Raw genomic sequence first — 7,358 nt, forward strand, 5'->3', positions numbered from 1 at the left:
CTCCCACCCACAGCCTCCAACCTCATCGTTCCCAACCCCGCACCGCCCGTTTCTATTTCCTTCCCAAAATCCACAAACCTGACTGCGCTGATCAACCCATTGTCTCCGCCTGCTTCTGCCCCACCGAACTTATCTCAACTCCATTTTCTCCACCCTGGTCCAGGAACTCCCCACCTATGTCCGTGACACCACCCACACCCTCCACCTCCTCCAAAACTTCAGATTCCCTGGTCCCTAACACCTCATCTTCACTATGGACGTATAGTTCCTATATACTTGCATTCCCCATGCAGATGGCCTAAATGCCCTCCGCTTCCTCTTGTCCCGCAGGCCCAACTAGTCCCCCTCCACTGACACCCTTGTCCGCTTAGCTAAACTCATCCTCACCCTTAACAACTTCTTCTTCAATTCCTCCCACTTCCTACAGACAAAGGGGGTGGCCACGAGTACCCTCATGGGTCCAAGCTATGCCTGCCTCTTTGTAGGATACGTGGAATAATCACTCTTCCGTAGCTACACTGGCCCTATCCCCACCTCTTCCTCTGTTATATCGATGACTGTATTGGCACTGCCTCGTGCTCCCACGAGGAGCTCGAACAGTTCATCCACTTCACTAACACCTTCTACCCCAACCTTAAGTTCACCTGGACCATTTCCTTCCCGGACCTCTCTGTTTCCATCTCTGGCAACCACCTGGAAACCGATATCCATTTCAAGCCTAGACTCCCACAGCTACCTAGGATACACCTCCTCTCACCCACCGTCCTGCAAAAAGGCCATCCCCTATTCCCAATTCCTTCACCTCTACCCTCGAGATGAGGCATTCCACTCCCGGACATCCCAAATGTCCTTGTTTTTCAAGGACGGCAACTTCCCCTCCAAAGTGAACAAAAACGCCTTCGACCGTATCTCTCGCAACGCATCCCTCACACCCCCTCCATGCAATAACAACAAAAACAGAATCCACCTCATCCTCACGCACCACCCCATCAACCTCTGGATCCAACGCATCATCCTCCGACACTTCCGCCACCTGCAATCTGACCCCACTACCAAAGACATTTTTCCCTCCCCACCCTTATCTGCTTTCCGGAGGGACCACTCTCTCCGTGACTCCCTTGTCCGCTCCACACTCCCCACCAGTCCCACCACCCCCGGCACTTTTCGCTGCAACCGCAGGAAGTGCTACACCTGCCCCTACACCTCCCCCCTCACCCCCATCCCAGGCCCCAAGAAAACCTTCCACATCAAACAGATGTTCGCTTGCACATCTGCTAATATGGTATACTGCATCCGCTCTTCCCGATGTGGCCTCCTCTACATCGGGGAAGCTAAGCGGAGGCTTGGAGACCGCTTTGTGGAACACCTACGCTCGGTTCACGACAAATGACTGCACCTCCCAGTCGTGAACCACTTCAACTCCCCCTCCCACTCCTTGGACGACATGTCCATCCTGGGCCTCCTGCAGTGCCACAACAATGCCACCTGAAGGTTGCAGGTACAGCAACTCATATTCCGCTTGGGAACCCTGCAGCCCAATGGTATCAATGTGGACTTCACAAGCTTCAAAATCTCCCTGCCCCCGACTGCATCCCAAAACCAGCCCAGCTCGTCCCCATCTCCCTAACCTGTCCGTCCTTCCTCCCACCTCAACCCCCAACCTCACCTCCTACCTACCAGCCTCATCCCTGCCTCCTTGACCTGTCTGTCTCCTCTCCACCTATCTGCTCCTTCATCATCTTCCATCCACCTCTCCCCCTCTCTCTATTTATTTCAGAACCCCCTTCCCCTCCCCCATTTCTGAAGAAGGGTCCAGGCCCGAAACGTCAGCCTTCCTGCTCCTCTGATGCTGCTTGGCCTGCTGTGTTCATCCAGCTCTACACATTGTTGTCTCAGATTCTCTAGCATCGGCAGTTCCTACTATCCCATTATTCCTTTCCATCTTCAACTTCCAATCTTCACTCATTATTTCCCCACTGTATCTCCACATCTGCTTAGTTACTTTGTCCTTCTTTTACACTGCATCCTACGAACACCGTATCCGTAAAGTGTTATCAATGGTAAAGTTACAGTTTCCCAAGATCGGCCAAAATCACTAAAGGCAATCTTACTGATTTATTGAATACAATCTTGAACACGGTGGTTTAGATTACTGACTACCCCGTGCACTTAATGTGGAAATGATGAGTTTCTCAGCTACTGGGGGTTAACCAACAGGATGTGAGGACCAATAGGTAAGTCAGGATAGAGGCACTGCCCCATTTATTTTCTATCCAATAACTGACAGCGCCCCCGGAGGGAGGTAGAGGACTCTTCACTCACCAGCGGTTGGCGGCATCAACAATCCTAATCCCCACTCTCAGGCACGCGCGCTTCAACCGCTCCAACCGCCTGGAGACGGGGGGGGACCTTCCACCCGGAAGTGGTTCCGAGATCATGTGACAGACGGGAGCGTTTCACACCGCATGACATGAAAGCCGGCACTCATTGGTCGTCTCCGAGGAGGTGGGGTTAATTGCTTAGTGATGTTCCGGAGGCGGAAGGTCGAAGCTTGCGTCCACGTGAGAAAACGGAAAAGAGTTTGCAAGATGAGCCGGTCTCTGAACTTTTTTTTGAGTATATCTTTTAGTCAGCCTGTTGAAGCAGATAGGACTTAATAGGTCTCTTGGCCCAGGGACGATATCACTGCACCTTCCTTGTGTACACTTAAGAAACACAGCTCTGCCTCATCCTTCACACTGCACAATATCCAGTACTAGGTACTAAATTTACCTGTTAGGAGCAGAACAACTGGTCCTTCTCGCCTATCCTGCCATCGAAGAATGTAGTGGCACATCTAACTGTGGTTTCGAAACATTCCTCCTGCCCCCTATGATCTTAGACTTATTTTTACATCTGCTAATGTGGAGAAATTTCCTCCCGTTAAATATGAGGAACACTGAAACCTTCAGAACAAAGGCAAAATGCTGTGGATGTTGGAAATCTGCAGCACAAAATGCTGGAGAAACTCAGCAAGTCTGGCAGCATCTGTGGTGAGACGATAAGAATTAATGTTTTGAGTCTGTCTGAATTAAGAATTGAAAGGTGTTAGAGGTGTCCAGTGTTCTTTATTTATTACTGAAACCTTCAATCCTGCCAAATACTTTCCACCCTAGCTATCAATCACTCCATGCCTTTCCTTGGCAATTATCTCAGGCTAAATCAACAGCAATAAAACACACAAAAAAATGCTTCAACACAACAAATATTGAGATAATAACTCACATGATCAAAAGTTTTGTCCAAGATGTTTTGTGGTCTTAGGGAAGGTGGTGGTATAGTTTTAATGTCACTGGGCTAGTAATCCAAATAGAGTCATAAAGATTATACAGCACGGAAACAGACCCTTCCGTCCAACTCTTGCATGCCGACCAGATATCCTGAATTAATCTAGTCCCATTTGCCAGTATTTGGCCCATATTCCTCTAAACCTTTTCTATTCACCTACTGTTCATTTAAATGTTGTAATTGTACCAGCCTCTACCACTTCCTCTGGCAATTCATTCCATACACGCACCACCCTCTGTGTGAAAAAGTTGCCCTTTATGTCCCTTTTAAATCTTTCCCCTCTCATCTTAAACCTATGCTCTGTTGTTTTGGACTCCCCTATCCTGGGAAAAAAGACCTTGACTATTCACCCTGTCTATGCCCCACATGATTTTATAAACTTCTATAAGGTCACCCATCAGCCTCCAACATTCCACAGAAAATAGCCCCAGCCTATTTCGCCTCTCCCTTTAGCTCAAACCCTCCAGCCCTGGCAACGTCCTAAAAATCTTTTCTGAACTCTTTCAAGTTTCAAAGTATCTTTCCTGTAGCAGGGAGACAAGAATTGCATGCAGAATTCTAAAAGTCGTATAACCAGTGTCCTGTACAACCATAACATGACCTCTTAATTCAATGCACTGACCAATAACGGCAAGCATACCAAATGTCTTCACTACCTTGCTTACGGGCACCTTCACTTTCAAGGAATTATGAACTTGCGTTCCAAGGTCTCTTTGTTCGGCAACACTCCCCAGGATCTTACCATTACGTGTATAAGTGCTGCCCTGATTTGCCCTACCAAAATGCAGCACGTCACATTTACCTAAATTAAACTCCATCTGCCAGTCCTCTTGGCCCAACTGATCAAGGTCCCATTGTACTGAGGTTGTTGACTTGCTCGCCGAGCTGGCTTGTTCTCGTTCAAACGTTTCGTCACCATCCTAGGTGACATTATCAGTGCAGCCTCCAATGAAGCAGTGTTATTCTACTCCGCTTGGAATTTATACTTTTGGTCCGTTATGGCGAGTAGTGTCATTTCCAGTTTTGATCTGCATGGGTTTGTATATGGGGTCCCCAACAAACACTTACAAGGATTAAAGACCCTATTCCCAAACATGCAGAACCAACGTAGTTTACAAAATACCATGCAACAACTGCCACAAACATTACATCGGACAGACAGGAATGAAACTAGCCATCAGAATACATGAACATCAACTAGCAGCAAAACGGCACGACGTTTAAGTATCGATACTTAATATTGGTACACTCAGACAATGAAGGCCATCAGTTTAACTGGGACAAGGTAACCGTAGTAGCCCAAGCCAAACATAGACACGCACAGGAATTCCTAGAGTCATGGTTCTCCACTCGTAATGCAATCAACAAACACATAGAATTGGACCCCATATACAAACCCATACAAATCAAAATCAGAAATGACTCTACTCACCCTAACTGACCAAACAGTATTAATTCCAAGTGGAGTACAATAACACCGCTTCATCGAAGGCTCTACTGATGATGTCACCTAGCATGGTAATGAAATGTCTGAATGAAACAAGCTAGGTCAGCGCACAGGTCAACAACCTCACCCACAACCCAAGCTACAGATCTTTGCCAAAACTTTGTGTCCCATTGTACTCTGAGGAACGCTTCTTCACTGTCCAGTACATCACCAATTTTGGTGTCATCTGCAAACTTACTATCTATATCTCCAATATTCACATTCAAATCACATAAGTTAATACTCCGGGCACATGGGTTCAAATCCCACCATGACAGCTGGTAGAATTTAAAAGGGGCAAAGCAGATTAGGAATGATATCATACAGGAGAAATTTCTGAAGTGAATACAGGATGGTTTTCTGGATCATTACTTTGAGGAACCAACTAGAGAACGGGCCATCTAGGCTGTGTGTTATATAATGAGAAAGGATTAATTGGTAATCCAGCTCTATGAGGCTCCTTAGATAAGTGATTATGATATGGCAGAATTCCTCACCAAGATAGAGATGTAGTTAATAATGAGACTAAGGTCCTGCATATAAATGGACGAAACTATGATAGCATAACGGGTGAGTTGGCTCTGATAAATTAAGGAGTGGTACTCAATAGGATGATGGTGGTGGAATGCCACATGTCCCAAAGAGCACTTGGGTGAAGTGAAACAATTGTTTATTCTTAAAAACTGAAAGAACTGTAGATACTATAAATCAGAAACAAATATAGAAATTGCTGGAAAAGCTCAGCAGGTCTGGCAGCGTCTGTGAAGAGAAATGTGAGTTAACATTTCGGGTCCGGTGACCCTTCCTCAGAGCTGGTGGTAGGTAGGAAAATATCGGTTTATATACAGAAGAGAGGGTAGGGGCAGGGGATAGAGCCCAAAGAGTGAGAAGAACAGTTGGACAAAGGAGTAGAAAACAATCTGGCTGGGAGGGTGAATAGCTGTTAATGGGATCTGTTAGTGGCTTACAGTAGGTAGTGTGTAATGGCAGACAATGTAATAACAAGGCCTGGTGTGTGGGGTAGGGGGCTAGGACAAGGAAGAGTTCAGGCCTTAAAATTATTGAACTCGATATTGAGTCCGGAGAGCTGCAGAATCCACAAGTGGAAAATGAGGTGTTGTTCCTCCAGCTTGCGCTGAGCTTCGCTGGAACACTGCAGCAAGCCTGAGACAGAGATGTTGCCCAGGGAACAGGGTGGCGTATTCAGCTGACAGGCAACTGGAAGGTCAGGGTCATTTTTTGTGGGCAGAAACATAGATGCTCTGTGAAGCGGTCACCCAGTCTACACTTCATTTCTCCAATGTAGAGGTGACCACATTGTGAGCAGTGAATGCAGTAGACTAGATTTTGTGAAGTGCAGGGAAAGTGCTCCTTCACCTGGAAAGTATGTTTAGGCCCTTGGATACTGGGGAGGGAGGAGTTAATTCTGCAGCTGTTACACCTTTGGCAGTTGCAGGGGAAGGTGCTGGGGGGCTGTGGGGGGATGTTGGGAATGAAGGAAGCGTGGACCACGGTGTCCCGGAGGAACGGACCCTGCAGAAGGTAGGCAAGGGCAGGGTGGGGAATATATTTCTGGTGGTGGCATCTTAGTGGAGGTGGTGAAAATGGCATTTGATAATCTTCTGAATGTGGATGCTGGTGGGATGGTAGGTAAGGACAAGGGGAGCCTTGTCGCTGTTGCGGGAGGGAAGAGAGGGGGTGGGGGTGGAAGTGTGGGAGATGAGTTGGACCCAGCTGAGGGACCCTGTCAACAATGGTGCTGGGAAATCCTTGGTTGAGGAAGAAGGTGGACATTTTGTAGGCTCCCTTGTCAAAGCTGGCCTCATCGGAACATATGCGACATAGACGGAGGAACTGGGAGAATGGAACGGAGTCTTTACAGGAAGCACGGTGCGAGGATGTATAGTCCAGGTAGCTGTGAGATTCGGTAGGTTTATAGTGAACATTAATGGCCAGTCTATCTCCAGAAATGGAAACAGAGCTGTCGAGGAAGGGAAGGGAGGAGTCAGAGATAGACCAGGTGAAAGTGAGGTGTGGAAATTTGAAGCAAAATCGATTAAGTTTTCCAATTCCGGAGGAGAGATGAAACCAGCACCGATGATGTTTATTCATGTATGGTGCAAAAGTAAAATGGGAAAGGTGGACAAACCATGACTAAGAAGGGAGATTAGAGGTCTTATTAGATCCAAGGAATAGTCATACAAATTGGCCAGAAAAACAAAACAGACTGAGGTGTTTGAACAGTTTAGAATTTAGCAAAGGAAGACAAAGGGATTGATTAAGGGTAAATAGAATGTAAGAGTTAGCTTGCAGGGAACATAAAAACTGACTGTAAAAATTTCTATAGGTATGTGAAAACAATTTTGGTCCCTTACAGTCAGAAACACCTGAATTTATAATGTGGGACAAAGAAGTGACTGTCTATTTGCCAGAAATGTCAGGGAATGAAGTGTTCAGGGAGAAAGAGGAACTGAGGGCAGTCAGTATTAGTCAGGGAATCGTGTTGGGGAAATTGAGATTGAAGGTAGATAAATCCCCAGGGCCT

At 46.8% G+C, this 7,358-nt stretch overlaps 1 protein-coding gene across 4 annotated transcripts in view; it reads right to left on the minus strand.

Annotated features, from left to right (window-relative positions):
* Nucleotides 1-2,414, minus strand: part of ercc6l2 (excision repair cross-complementation group 6-like 2) — an 83,303-nt gene extending 80,889 nt beyond the window's left edge. For all 4 annotated transcript variants that reach the window (XM_020517126.2, XM_048595183.1, XM_048595186.1 and 1 more), the window contains exon 1: nucleotides 2,323-2,414. The gene's annotated coding sequence lies outside the window, so the exon portion shown is untranslated. The remainder of the gene's footprint in view (nucleotides 1-2,322) is intronic.
* Nucleotides 2,415-7,358: the final 4,944 nt, after the last annotated feature.

This window comes from Rhincodon typus, chromosome 3, assembly GCF_021869965.1.
Source record: "Rhincodon typus isolate 14 chromosome 3, sRhiTyp1.1, whole genome shotgun sequence".
Lineage (NCBI taxonomy): Eukaryota > Metazoa > Chordata > Chondrichthyes > Orectolobiformes > Rhincodontidae > Rhincodon > Rhincodon typus.